Source organism: Castor canadensis, chromosome 15, assembly GCF_047511655.1.
Source record: "Castor canadensis chromosome 15, mCasCan1.hap1v2, whole genome shotgun sequence".
NCBI classification, from domain to species: Eukaryota; Metazoa; Chordata; class Mammalia; order Rodentia; family Castoridae; genus Castor; species Castor canadensis.
Genome location: NC_133400.1, coordinates 73,862,485 through 73,875,434, shown reverse-complemented (window position 1 = coordinate 73,875,434; position 12,950 = coordinate 73,862,485). Strand labels below are relative to the sequence as shown.

Below are 12,950 nucleotides of genomic sequence, written 5' to 3'. Positions count from 1 at the left end.
TGGGGTGTCTTATTAGTGGGGCTTTAACATAAGAAAGCAGAAGGAGGGAAGAACACTGGGCACAGCTTGAGCAGCACTGGCCACTGGGCCTTGAGTCCATCAGGGGAAGTGTCAGAAGCAGCATCACTCAGTGCTACTCTTGCAGAAGTGGTCATCTCCCACCTTGGGCACATTTCTGGACTTACCTCCAGCTGCTTTTGATCCTGCAGTGAAAAAATTTGAATATGTTCCACCCCACAACAGATGGGTTTTTAAATGCACACAAGTAAAACAATGAAGAAACAATTAGGGAGAGAAAGAAAAGTAAGTAGGAGCACTCCTAGTTTCTTCTGATCCCACCAGGATCATCTTACCAGGCCCACCTAGGGCATCTCAGTCATGATCTGTCTTTCTCCACTGCTGGAGCAAAGACCTAGCTTCTCTCTGTGTTCTGGTTTCTCTCTGTGTCACTCTACTTCTGCTTTGCTTACTGTGGTACTGGTTCCCTTTGTAGGAGGTACACACAAACTTCCTAAGGAGGGAACCCAATGTGGGGGCTTATTCATCACCATTTGTGTGGTACTTTCTCACCAGGCTCCCAGGAGAACCAGCTGGGAAAACTTGGTGGAGTTGAATGTCCATGGTTTGGCTATCTATGGCCAGGCCATTAGTACTGCTTTTTAGAATGCATCTCTTCAATGTGGAGGCAGCCATGGGTGGGACTGCTACCATCAGGGACCTTGTGTGGCCCAATACATGGGCAGTGGTCACCTTTCTATGGCTATTTTTCTTTGGGTCATGGTAGGATTCTTGGTTAAAGATCCTGTGTTCTTTCTTTCTTATATGCTATTCCACTCCAAGCTATCCCCATCTCTTCCTCAACTGCTAGACAATAATTTTGTCTTGAGCCCGTAGTGTGGAGTCTTTGCTACCTCTTTCTTGTAATGCTCCGAGTAAGGAAGAATTCATTTATTTATCTAAGTCTTTGTCAATAAAAGCCCTCTTTCAAGGAAAGCAAGATAAGTTTTGGCAATAAACTGGCACATCTCAGAACAAGTCCTCTTTGCATGTTGAATTCTTCCCAGAAGGTAGAGCTCTCCTCTCCTACCTTGCTGGAGAATTTTAGGTCTGGAATGAATTAATGGCAATAATTTTATTTAAATGGCATTGGGGCACCCAGTATGACACGCCTTCATACTCTTTAAGAAGACAAGACCGCCTCTTGGCCTCACTCCGCCCCTGGGGAACAGTGTAGAGAGGAGGCTGAGAGCAAGAGCTCTGCTGCCACACTGCCTGGCCCCCTTATCCAAACTCTGCCATGGATTTAGTGTGACATGAGCAAATTGCTTAACTTTTTGTGCCTTGGTTTCCTTGTCTATCAAGGGGCAATAATAATAGCACCTACATCATAAGACTATCATGAAAATTAGTTTAAGTGATGTATAAAATGCTTACTATAGTTAGCAGAAAGTAAATGCAGACTTATTTTCTAAAAAGAGTTACATACTTCCTGGGTTAAACTTGTAGGGCTTCCTATTCTTGCTGAAACAACTGAAGATGAACAGATGTGTGATAGGTCTCATTGCCTGTGAGACTCAGGAGCAGCAGCTGTGTATCTGTCCTCTCCATTCTTTCTGTCTCCTTAGCATCTAGCCCCATCCCTGGGATGGTGCAGACATGTGTTAAATACTGGTAATTGGTTTAAACAAATGTTAGGAAATGTAATTCAAAGAGGTTTTGTAAGTTTTGCTCTGCTGAAAGTCAGGGGCAGTCGTAGACTCTCGGTGTGTGGGACAGTTGTGTGTGTTTATGGCACGTCTCTCACCCGTCAGATGCTTACACGCAATATTTGCGTAATCTTCTACAAAGTCCTCAGAGGCAGCTATTAACAGTCGTGTGTTGCGGATGGGAAACTGAGCCCCACAGGAGCTGTGACACACATGGAAGTCCTAGAGCGTTAGATGGCAGAAAGAAAATTTGCACCAGGACTCTGTGGCCTCAAAGTCTGCCTTTCTTGCTGATTTGCTCCCATGGCCATGAGGACAGGTGGGGTGGGGTAGCTGGGGCTTGGGCAGTACCTCAAGCATTCAGCCTCTGTGGAGTCAAGAGTCACTTGGGGGAACTGGAGGCCCTTGGGTTTTCTAGATCACCCATCATCATTCGGTTCCTAAACTGGCCATCAGAAACTGGCGTTTATCTGATTAGAAGGAAGAAGCAGACAAGTTGCTGAAATAGAGTCAAGTACTTGATAAAACTTTCACCATAGGCTTGTCTTACATTATAGTTCTTCTTTTTCTAATCCAGTTGGTAGATTTTACTAAAAGAACCAGGAACTCAAAGATACGAATTGGGGAGCCATCAGGAAGTTGCAGAGTATGGACTGGGGATAGTTTTAATTTTGAGTTTTTGTTTTCATCTGCAAGTGTTGTTAACCCCTCTTTATTTTCAGAACCAATGGGGAGTTTGCAGGAACCACTACTTAATGCTTACAAATAGATTTTTAAGATGGGTATGTGGCTTATACCTGCAATCGCAGCTACTCTGGAGGTGAAGACTGGGAGGATTGCTATTGGAGGCTTACCTTCGCAAACGTTCACAAGACCCCTCCCCATTTCAATCATAAAAGCTGGGCATGATGGCACACACCTGTTAGCCTAGCTATTCAGGAAATGTAAATAGGAGAGTCACAGTCCAGGCCAGCCAGCACAGAAATGTGAGACCCCGTTTGAAAAACTAAAGCAAAAAGGGCTGAAAGTGTGGCTGCAATGGTAGAACACTTGGTTAGCAAGTACAACACCCTGAGTTCAAACCCCAGGACTACAAAGAGGGGGGTGGTGAGGGGATGGGTAAATAAATAATCAACAGAAATACTAAAACTGACCAGATGATAAACCTATTTAAAATGTTTTATTATGGTATATCGCTAACATGAGTTCATGCAGACAGTGTTCTGATTTGTATATTTAACTTTGTGTACCATCTACTTTGTAGATCACTATCAAAATTAAATAGTGATTACTCCTAATCACAACAATAACTTTTCATAGGCTGCAAAAAGTGTGATAATCTTAGAAATCCCTGACTTGCTCTGACTGAGTTCTCTCTGAACCAACCTGTTATTTTTAGGAGTCATTTGTTGAGACAGTGATGGTGTAAAAGGTTACTATGAGGAGCAATTGGATGAGACGGAGTAACCGAACAGTTTGGATGAATATCAAGAAAAGTAAAGTCTTGAAGTTCTGGACGATGGAAAAGAGTCTTGGGGAAGAGGTAACCATCCTAAGTAATCAACATACGGATCAAGTTGCAGCATGATTATGAGGATGCTTAATGAGCAGGAAATGTCCCTGCATTTTCTAAGTACCATTCAAGAATCTTACCAAGCCTGCTTTTAATGTTAACACTTGGATCCTGAGCAGGTAAGACTTTGGTGTCTGGAATAAACATTGAACTTTAACTCCATCACAAGTCCTTTTTCCCCAGAGTAATTTCCTTTGGGAGTATCCATGGTCTGACTGTCTTCATGGAGCAGGGGTGGGGGGTGGAATGGGGGGGTGGGGGGTCTTCCTCTTGAAGAGCCATGATCTCATGTGCATGGAGCTGCAGAACTGAAGGCAGGAAAATCTTCTCGGCAAGTTGTCCCCATCAGAGTCCTTAAGTCACCTAGACACAAACACCACCAGCCCATATACCAATGTGGGACTTACTCAGCTCATTGGGGCATTTTCTGGGCTTCAGTTCTTTAAGTTCCTCAAGTGGTACCAAAGTTCAGTGAAGATAGAGAGCCCCCCAGAACTGCTGATGTTCACACACTGGCTCTTACCTGCACTGCTGTCCTGATTTTTGTGTCTTTAGTTACTGCCTCTGGAGTTTTGTCTGAATGCAGGCAACATCAAAGTTTTTAACTCTTTTAATGCATTGACACATTGAAGTATTCATTAAAGGCAATGGAGGACCCTTTTCTTGGAAAATGTACTTTATCTCAAATACAACTCAAGCATGTTTTAGAACCCCCAAATTCCATCTCTAAAAAATGAGATAAAAGTTTCTGTGTTACCAGCTAATGCCAGAACCTGGATGTTCCTATTCTTCTCTAAGTGGTGCCTTAGGGCCCTGAGCCTGAGTCATGAGACTAGCATATCTATCAGTTCATTCCTTTTCCAAAGAAGTGGAAATTGCCATTGCTAAAGCCTCATGATCTCCTCTATTGGGATGGCTGCCCAAAAAGTGTTTGGAAGAGGTTAAGCATGGTGGCTCATACCTGCAATCCCAGCTCTACAGGAGGCAGAAATTGGGAGGATTGTGGTTCCAGGCCAGCCTGGGCAAAATCTTCCTAAGACTCCATCTCTTGGAGCTAACTTGTCCACATCTAAAGCAATCCCGTTGTTTCACCAGGAAATAGTATCTGTGCCTACTTTGAGCACTTTTTGTTGTTTCCCTGATGGGGATATTGAGCAAGACCCATTTGAAACCGGATTTTCTTGTTTTAAATTTTCTTAATTGAGAAAGCAACTTGCATCACAGCTCCTGTAAGGGTTTGGTAAGTGCCCTCCAAAGGCCCATGTCTTAAAGATTGGTCTTCAGCCTCTGATGGCTTTGAGAGGTAGTAGAACCTTTAAGAGGTGGGGGTGGTAGGTCTTAGGTCAAGGGGCATCCTCAGAGGGGATTGTGAGACCCTGGTCTCTTCCACTTTCTTTTCGATTCCTGGCTGCCTTAAGGTGAGCAGCATTGCTCTGCCACATCTTCCCATCACGATGTGCTGCCTCTCCAAAGGCTCAAAAGCAATGGGTCTGACTGACCATGAACTGAACCTCAGAAACCATCAGCCAAAATAAACTTCTCCTCTTTGTAAGTCGATTACCTCAGGGTTTTGTTAAAGTAACACTGCTGCTGTAAGTATTCATCTAAACTGGGAATATTTCTTTCCCATTGCAAAGGAGAAAGAGAAATGTTACCTTTAATCCAAACCAAAAAATGCTCATCCGTTCACATTTGAAACATTTAGGGGTTTTCTGTTTGTTTGTTTTTTGGTTTACCTTTCTACTTTGAAACACTCAAATTTAGAAAATCCAGATGAAAGAAATGACAATCTAAGAACAATTGACTTAGAAAGTTTTAGATCATTAACTACTGTAGGTAGTCAAAAGTGGCTTAATGCCACTATCTTCTCTCAAGGCAATAGACCCAGTTTATAGATGACTTGTGCGAAACTTTCAAGAAACAGACAGCGACTATTATAAACTATGATGAGAATTTAAAAAGAACAGGAGAAACTCCTTTGCTTTCTCTAAATGGCTAACAAACCCTGAAGAAAGCATAGAAGTCAAAGGGAAATTATAATCCAATTTGAAAATATAGATGCAAGTACATAAATAAAATATTAATAAATCAATTCTAGGGCACATAAAAAATACATGATAGCAAATAGTTTTCAGCTGGTAAGTAGAAAGGTGTTTCAACATTACAATTCTTATTAATTGAATTTACTTCATTAACAAATAAAAAGAGAAACTAAATTGAATCATCAATTATGATTATTAAAAACACCTGTTATAAACTAAGAATCATTTAAGTCCCACAATAAATCTGAGGGTAAAATAATAGAAGCCATTTCCAAGTATAAATGTTAAAAAGGCAAGGACAACCACTATCACTGTCACTATTCAACATTTTACAGAGGGTTACATTCTTGGAATAAATCAAGAAAAGTTAAGTAAAGGATCTGGAAAACTATTGGGAGTTAGGAGAGAGTTCACAAATGTGGTTGGCAACAAGAGTGCACAAGATTCATGATGTCTGAAACACAAGAGGCCACGAATAGCCAAGGCAATACTCAGTCAAAAGAACAATGCAGGAGGTATCACAATACCTGACTTCAAACTATATTACAAAGCAATAACAATAAAAACAGCATGGTATTGGCACAAAAACAGACATGAAGACCAGTGAAACAGAATAGAGGACCCAGATATGAAGCCACACAACTATAAGCAACTTGTCTTTGACAAAGGAGCTAAAAATATACGATGGAGAAATAGCAGCCTCTTCAACAAAAACTGCTGGGAAAACTGGTTAACAGTCTGCAAAAAACTGAAACTAGATCCATGTTTATCACCCTATACCAAGATTAACTCAAAATGGATCAAGGATCTTAATATCAGACCACAAACTCTAAAGTTGATACAGGAAAGAGTAGGAAATACTCTGGAGTTAGTAGGTTTAGGTAAGAACTTTCTCAACGAAACCCCAGCAGCACAGCAACTAAGAGATAGCATAGATAAATGGGACCTCGTAAAGCTAAAAAGCTTCTGTTCATGAAAAGAAATGGTCTCTAAACTGAAGAGAACACCCACAGAGTGGGAGAAAATATTTGCCAACTATACATCAGACAAAGGACTGATAACCAGAATATATAGGGAACTTAAAAAACTAAATTCTCCCAAAACTAATGAACCAATAAAGAAATGGGCAAGTGAACTAAACAGAACTTTCTCAAAAGAAGAAATTCAAATGGCCAAAAAACACATGAAAAAATGCTCACCATCTCTAGCAGTAAAGGAAATGCAAATTAAAACCATGCTAAGATTCTACCTCACCCCAGTTAGAATAGCCATCATCAGCAACACCACCACCAACAGGTGTTGGCGAGGATGCGGGGAAAAAGGAACCCTCTTACACTGTTGGTGGGAATGTAAACTAGTACAACCACTCTGGAAAAAATTTGGAGGCTACTTAAAAAGCTGAACATTGATCTACCATTTGATCCAGCAATACCACTCTTGGGGATATACCCAAAAGACTGTGACACAGGTTACTCCAGAGGCACCTGCACACCCACGTTTATTGTGGCACTATTCACAATAGCCAAGTTATGGAAACAGCCAAGATGCCCCACCACTGACAAATGGATTAAGAAAATGTGGTATCTATACACAATGGAATTTTATGCAGCCATGAAGAAGAACGAAGTGTTATCCTTTGCTGGTAAATGGATGGAATTGGAGAACATCATTCTGAGTGAGGTTAGCCTGGCCCAAAAGACCAAAAATCGTATGTTCTCCCTCATATGTGGACATTAGATCAAGGGCAAACACAACAATGGGATTGGACTTTGAGCACATGATAAAAGCGAGAGCACACAAGGGAGGGGTGAGGATAGGTAAGACACCTAAAAAATTAGCTAGCATTTGTTGCCCTTAACGCAGAGAAACTAAAGCAAATACCTTAAAAGCAACTGAGGCCAATAGGAGAAGGGGACCAGGAACTAGAGAAAAGGTGAGATCAAAAAGAATTAACCTAGAAGGTAACACACATGCACAGGAAATCAATGTGAGTCAATGCCCTGTATAGCTATCCTTATCTCAACCAGCAAAAACCCTTGTTCCTTCCTATTATTGCTTATACTCTCTCTTCAACAAAGTTAGAAATAAGGGCAAAATAGTTTCTGCTGAGTATAGAGGGGGTGGGGGGAGAGGGAGGGGGCGGAGTGGGTGGTAAGGGAGGGGGTGGGGGCATGGGGGAGAAATGACCCAAGCCTTGTATGCACATATGAATAATAAAAGGAAAAAAAAAGATTCATGATGTCTGCAATTAACAGTTAGAAAATGGGACAAATAAAAGGTGCCACCTGCAATTAGCAGCTCATGTCTGAAACACCTAATAAGACATGATAAAACTGTACGAATAAAATGAAAACAAATTACAGGATGTGAGTCAGGTGTGTGCGTGTGCTTGTGTACATGTGCATTCGTACCCAGTCAGCCCTCGATATTTGTAGGTTTCACATCACAGACTCAACCAACCATCGATCAAAATTATCTTAAAATTGCATCTACACTGAATACATCAAAACTTTTTTCTAGTTATCCCCAAACAAAACACTATAACTATTTATATAACATTTACATAGTATTAGGTAGAATAAGTACTCTAAGGATGATTTGTAGTACATGAGAGAATGGGCATAGAAATACTATGGCATTTCAGGTAAGGGAACTGAACATTTATGGATCTTGGTCCTGGAACCAGTCCTCTGGATATCAGGGTGTGTGTGTGTGTGTGTGTGTGTGTGTGTGTGTGTGTGTGTGTGTGTATGTTCTGCATGGGATCATTATTTTTTAAATTTATTCATTTATTCATATGTGCATACATTGTTTGGGCCATTTCTCCCCCCTACCCCTCACCTCTTCCCTCTCCCCTCCACCTCTCTTGCTTCCAGGCAGGATCATTCAATATAATTATGACATTAAATCCATCTCCATTTTATTGATAAGTTAAATACCACTCTAGTCAAAATTTTGCCATCCTAATAAAAAGTCTCATCAGATTCTTTTGTTTATTCTAAAGATCACATGAAAGAAAAAAATGCACAATAGTAGCAGAGACATTTATAAAGAAGAAAAGAGTAAGGGGCAGGCTTCCCTGCCAGAAAGGACAGTGTGCCATGAAGTTGTGGTCCACAGAGCAGCGGGTGTGGGAACAGACACAGGCACGGCACTCAGTAAACCTTGAGAAATTCTGAGGCCAGCTCCGGTGAACGTGGGGACTCAGCATGGGTACCGGTAGTCTTCCAAATCTGAGAGGAAGGGTGAGCAATTTAATGTCTTCTGAATTTAAGACAAAATAAAATAATTTATAAGGCATTCCTCACTCTATAAGAACAACTCAGTCACAAAGAAAATTATGAAATTATTATAAGGAAAGTATTTTTATATCAAATTGAGGTAAGCTTTCCTAAACAAGATAGAAATTCTGGGAGCAGAAAATTAAAGCAAAACTCTCTCTTTAAAAATAACATAAAAGTCATAAACAAAATCTCACAAGGAAGCAGTTACAAGCTGAAATCTCAAGATAGATTTTAACCACCCAACCATCAAAACTATAAAGAAAGCTAATCTCAACTTTTTTGTGGAGGGTGGAGTAAAACACTTGTCTCTAAACAGTAGGTGAAAGTAGAGTTAGGTGGCGACTTGCCTTCTATTGAAATGATATAAGGCTTCTCTCATTTGGTCCATGCATTCCATCTCCAGGATTCAAATCTACAGAAATATTTATACATAAGTGAAGGCACATATTACAAAGATGCACTAGCCTTGTTTCTTAGCATGAAAATTTGGAAATAATCTTCAGAAAAACAGCATTTCTGTTTTTCTGTATTCGGGTGAATAACAAGGAAGCTTTTAAAAATAATGACAATGTAATATCAAGTCACAAAACTTACAGCTGGAATAATTCCATTTGAAGTCTTTCTCTGCCTGAACATAGGCATGTAAATTCATAGGAGAGAGTTTAAAAGGATGACCATGAATTCTCACCTTCCAGCCCTTTCTACTTCAGTCAATAAAAACTCCTTACTCTGTGAAGAGCATCGTTTAATCCTCTGATCTTGGAGCTGCTTGGTTGAGCTGCGAAGTGCAGGGTTAGACCCCCAGAGGAAAACGGCTGGACACAACCTGGGAGAAGATACCCACAATAGGTAATTGGACTAAAGACTTGTATCTAGGATCTATCAGACAGGTAACTAGAAAATTCACACAAATCAATAAGGCAGAGAATCAAATTAAAAATAAAAAGCAGACGTCCATCTGGAAGGACAGAATGAGCACTTCTAAAACCCACTCCTCCATAAAAACAGTAAGAAGACTGGCAAAAGTGGTCAAAAGAAACTTTTTCGGAACTCTGGAATTGAACCCAAGGTTCACAACAATCTCTATTCAAGAGAAACAGCTGCATCTTGGAGGGAATAGCAAGCTCTGTGACATTTTAACTTGCCCCATCCCCTTCTCTGCAGTTCCACAGTAGCCTTGAAAACTAACAGTCTTGTAACCATGGCAACAGGGAGAGCCAGCAGCTCCTGGAGGGGGCGGGACAAGTTTGGAGCTGCTCCAAAATCTCCATCCCCCAGGGAACCAGACCCTTTGACCTCTCTGGCTGTTCCTGGCAAAGACCCTTTCTCAGGGTGTGTCTCTGATTCAGAGCCTGCTCTGTGTGACAAGCCAGGGTCCCCAAGGTGTTTGTCACAAACAGTCAGTGAAATCGTTTAACATCGCAACTGCCTGAGGTGGGGAGGCAAGTTGGGGCCCGCAGGAGGCTGATTAAAAGACTTAAAGGGAATGCATGGGAACGAGATGTCCCCAGGGCTTTTTGAACAGCTCTTACATATTTTGGGAAATCTAGAACAGCATGTGCAGGGCTGTGCACATGCTCAGAAAAGCCCTCAGAAGACCCCCAAATGCTTGACTCTGGTTTTCACCTAGGCTTTGTGCAAGCAGGAAGTGAAGTCTATGGCAGGCTTGAAGACACAATACAGCACACAGCCAGAGCCCCTAGGCAAAGGCTAGGGGACTTGCTGCTTCAAGACATAAGGAAGTACCTACCCAATCATTAGCAAATTCAGCAGACACTTCAGAGGCTGAATAAGAAAGGGACGGGTTCTGTAGATAGGCCAAGAAAGTTGCTATCAGATAACAAGAGCAACCCCAACAACCACCAGCAACAGTGTCAAACCCGCAGAGGATAGGTGTACTCTGACATCCAGGACTGCTGTATGACATCTTAAGGCGTCCAGTCTTCAACAAAAATTATAAAGCAAACAAACAAAAGAAACAAAAAAGCATGGCCTAACCATAGGGGAACTAAAAAGCTACCAATAGAAAGTATCACTGAGGAGGCCCAGATGTCACACACAATGTAAAATGACAGCCATGATAAATGTGTTCAAAGAATTAAATAAAATCATGTCTAAAGAATTCAAAGACTCTTATACATTGTAAGAACTTTTATAAATGTCACAATGCACCCTCAGTTCAACAATAGTAAATAAAATTAAATATAAGTATTTAAAAACAGAAGAATTCAAGGAGCCAGACATGGTGCTGTATGCCTGTAATACCAGCACTCAGAAAGCAGAGACAGAAAGATCAAGAGTTCAAGGCTAGCCTGAGCTGTGTAGCAAGACTCTGTCTCAAGAAAACAAGGGTTGGGGATGTAATTCAGTGGTAGAGTGCTTATTTAGCATGTGTAAAGTCTTAGATCTGATCCCAGTACCCTCCTCCCACCAAAAAAAAAAAAAAAAAGAATTCAAGGAAAGAATGAGAATGTTTCACCAAATATAAAGTATCAATAAAAAGATAGAAATTGTAATTAAGAACAAAATAGAAATTTTGGAATTGAAAAGTAAGTAAAAATTCACTGGAGTGACTCAATGGAAAATCTGAGTTTTCAAGACAGAAAACCAAATAGTGAACTTGAAGACAGATGAATTCAAATTACCCAGTTTGAGGAACAGAAAAGGAAAAAATAATAGTCTAAAGACAGATGAACAAAATCTTAGAGTTCTTTCTTTTGGAACCATCAACATACCAACATATGTTTAATGGATAAAGAGTGCTCCAGGACAGTGGAAAGAAGGAAGCAAGAGAATATCTGAAGAATTGATGACTGGAACGTTCCACATTTGATGACAAATATTAAACTATACACATGAGAAGATTAACAAACTTCAAGCAGTACAAACTGGGACATTGAAACCCAGACATTTCTTGGTTGAAGTAACTCTTGATGTTTCCAGAGAAAAGTAACTCAGCATATACAGTGAAGATCCAATGATATTAATGATTGAATTCTTATCATAGACCATAGAGCCCAGATGGCAGTGGGTGACATACTCAAAGTGCTAAAAGAAAAAGACTGCCAACCAGCAATTCTGTATCAAGCAAAACTATCTCTCAAAGATTAAGTAGAAATTGAGACATTCCCAGACACAAAAGCTAAAAGAATCTGTCACCATTAAGTCTGCCTTACAAGAAATGCTAGCTGAGGGTTGAAGTGAAAGAACACCAGACAAACAAAGAAATAAAGAATATCAATGAAGGTAGCTACACAGGGACCATCACAGGCAACATATGTTTGCACCTCTTTTCTACTCCTATATAATTTACAAGACAAGGACATGAAGCAATAATCATGAAACTATTGAGGGATTTGCTTGTGTAAAAATATAATTTGTTTTACAATAGTAGCACAAAGGAGTGGGGGAATGGAGCTAGACTGGCACAAAGTTTTCCTATACTTTCAAAAATAAGTTGGTATTTACAAAAACTAGATTATTTTAAGGTGTTAAGTCTAATCCTCAGAACAACCCCTAAGAAAAGAAACAGAGTTTCAATATAACCAGCAATTTTCTCCTAGAGATACATATATCTAAAAGAATTGAAAACATGTCTCCCTAAAACCTTATACACAGATATACAAAAATGTACAAAATGTACAAAAAGGAGTAAACAATACAAATGACCATCAATAATGAATAAAGAACAATGTGGCATATCCATATAATAGAATATTATTCAGTAATAAAAAAGGAATGAAATTCTGATCCATACTGCAATATGGATGAATGTCGAAAACATCATGTCAAGTGAAAAACTAGTCATAAAGCCTGTGATTGAATTTATGTGAAAGTTCAGACTAGGCAAATCCACAAAGATTGAAAGTAGATTAGTGGTTTCCAGAGGTTGGGGGTGAGGGTGGGAAGATAGGAGTGACCGCCTAATGGGAATAAGGTTTCTTTTCATACAGTAAAAACGTTGTGAAGTTAGGTGATGGTGTACAACTGTATAATATACAAAAACCCAATGACCTTACACTTTAATTGAATGAAGTTTATGATATATGCATTACATCTCAATAAAGCTGATATTAAAAAAAGAAATGGCCAAAAGGTGTTCACAGGCACTTTGCAACGAGCATACAAATGGCAATCAGCATCTGAGACAGTGCCGAACATCATTAGTCATGAAGAAAATGAAAATTAAAGCCACCACACACCCACCAGAATGGCTAAAATTACAAAGACTGACAGCACCCAGTTTGGTAAGAACATGAAGCAAGTGGAACGCTCATGCATGGCTGGTGGGGGAGTAAGCTGGTACAAACACCAAAGGCTAAGGAAGAAAAGTTACCACATCCCC

At 40.2% G+C, this 12,950-nt stretch overlaps 1 long non-coding RNA gene across 1 annotated transcript in view; it reads left to right on the top strand.

Moving 5' to 3' along the window:
- Window positions 1-12,950, top strand: part of LOC141417300 (uncharacterized) — a 155,529-nt gene that overhangs the window by 127,855 nt on the left and 14,724 nt on the right. Inside the window, exon 2 of the long non-coding RNA XR_012441822.1 lies at window positions 3,106-3,398. This is a non-coding gene — a long non-coding RNA (uncharacterized lncRNA). The remainder of the gene's footprint in view (window positions 1-3,105; window positions 3,399-12,950) is intronic.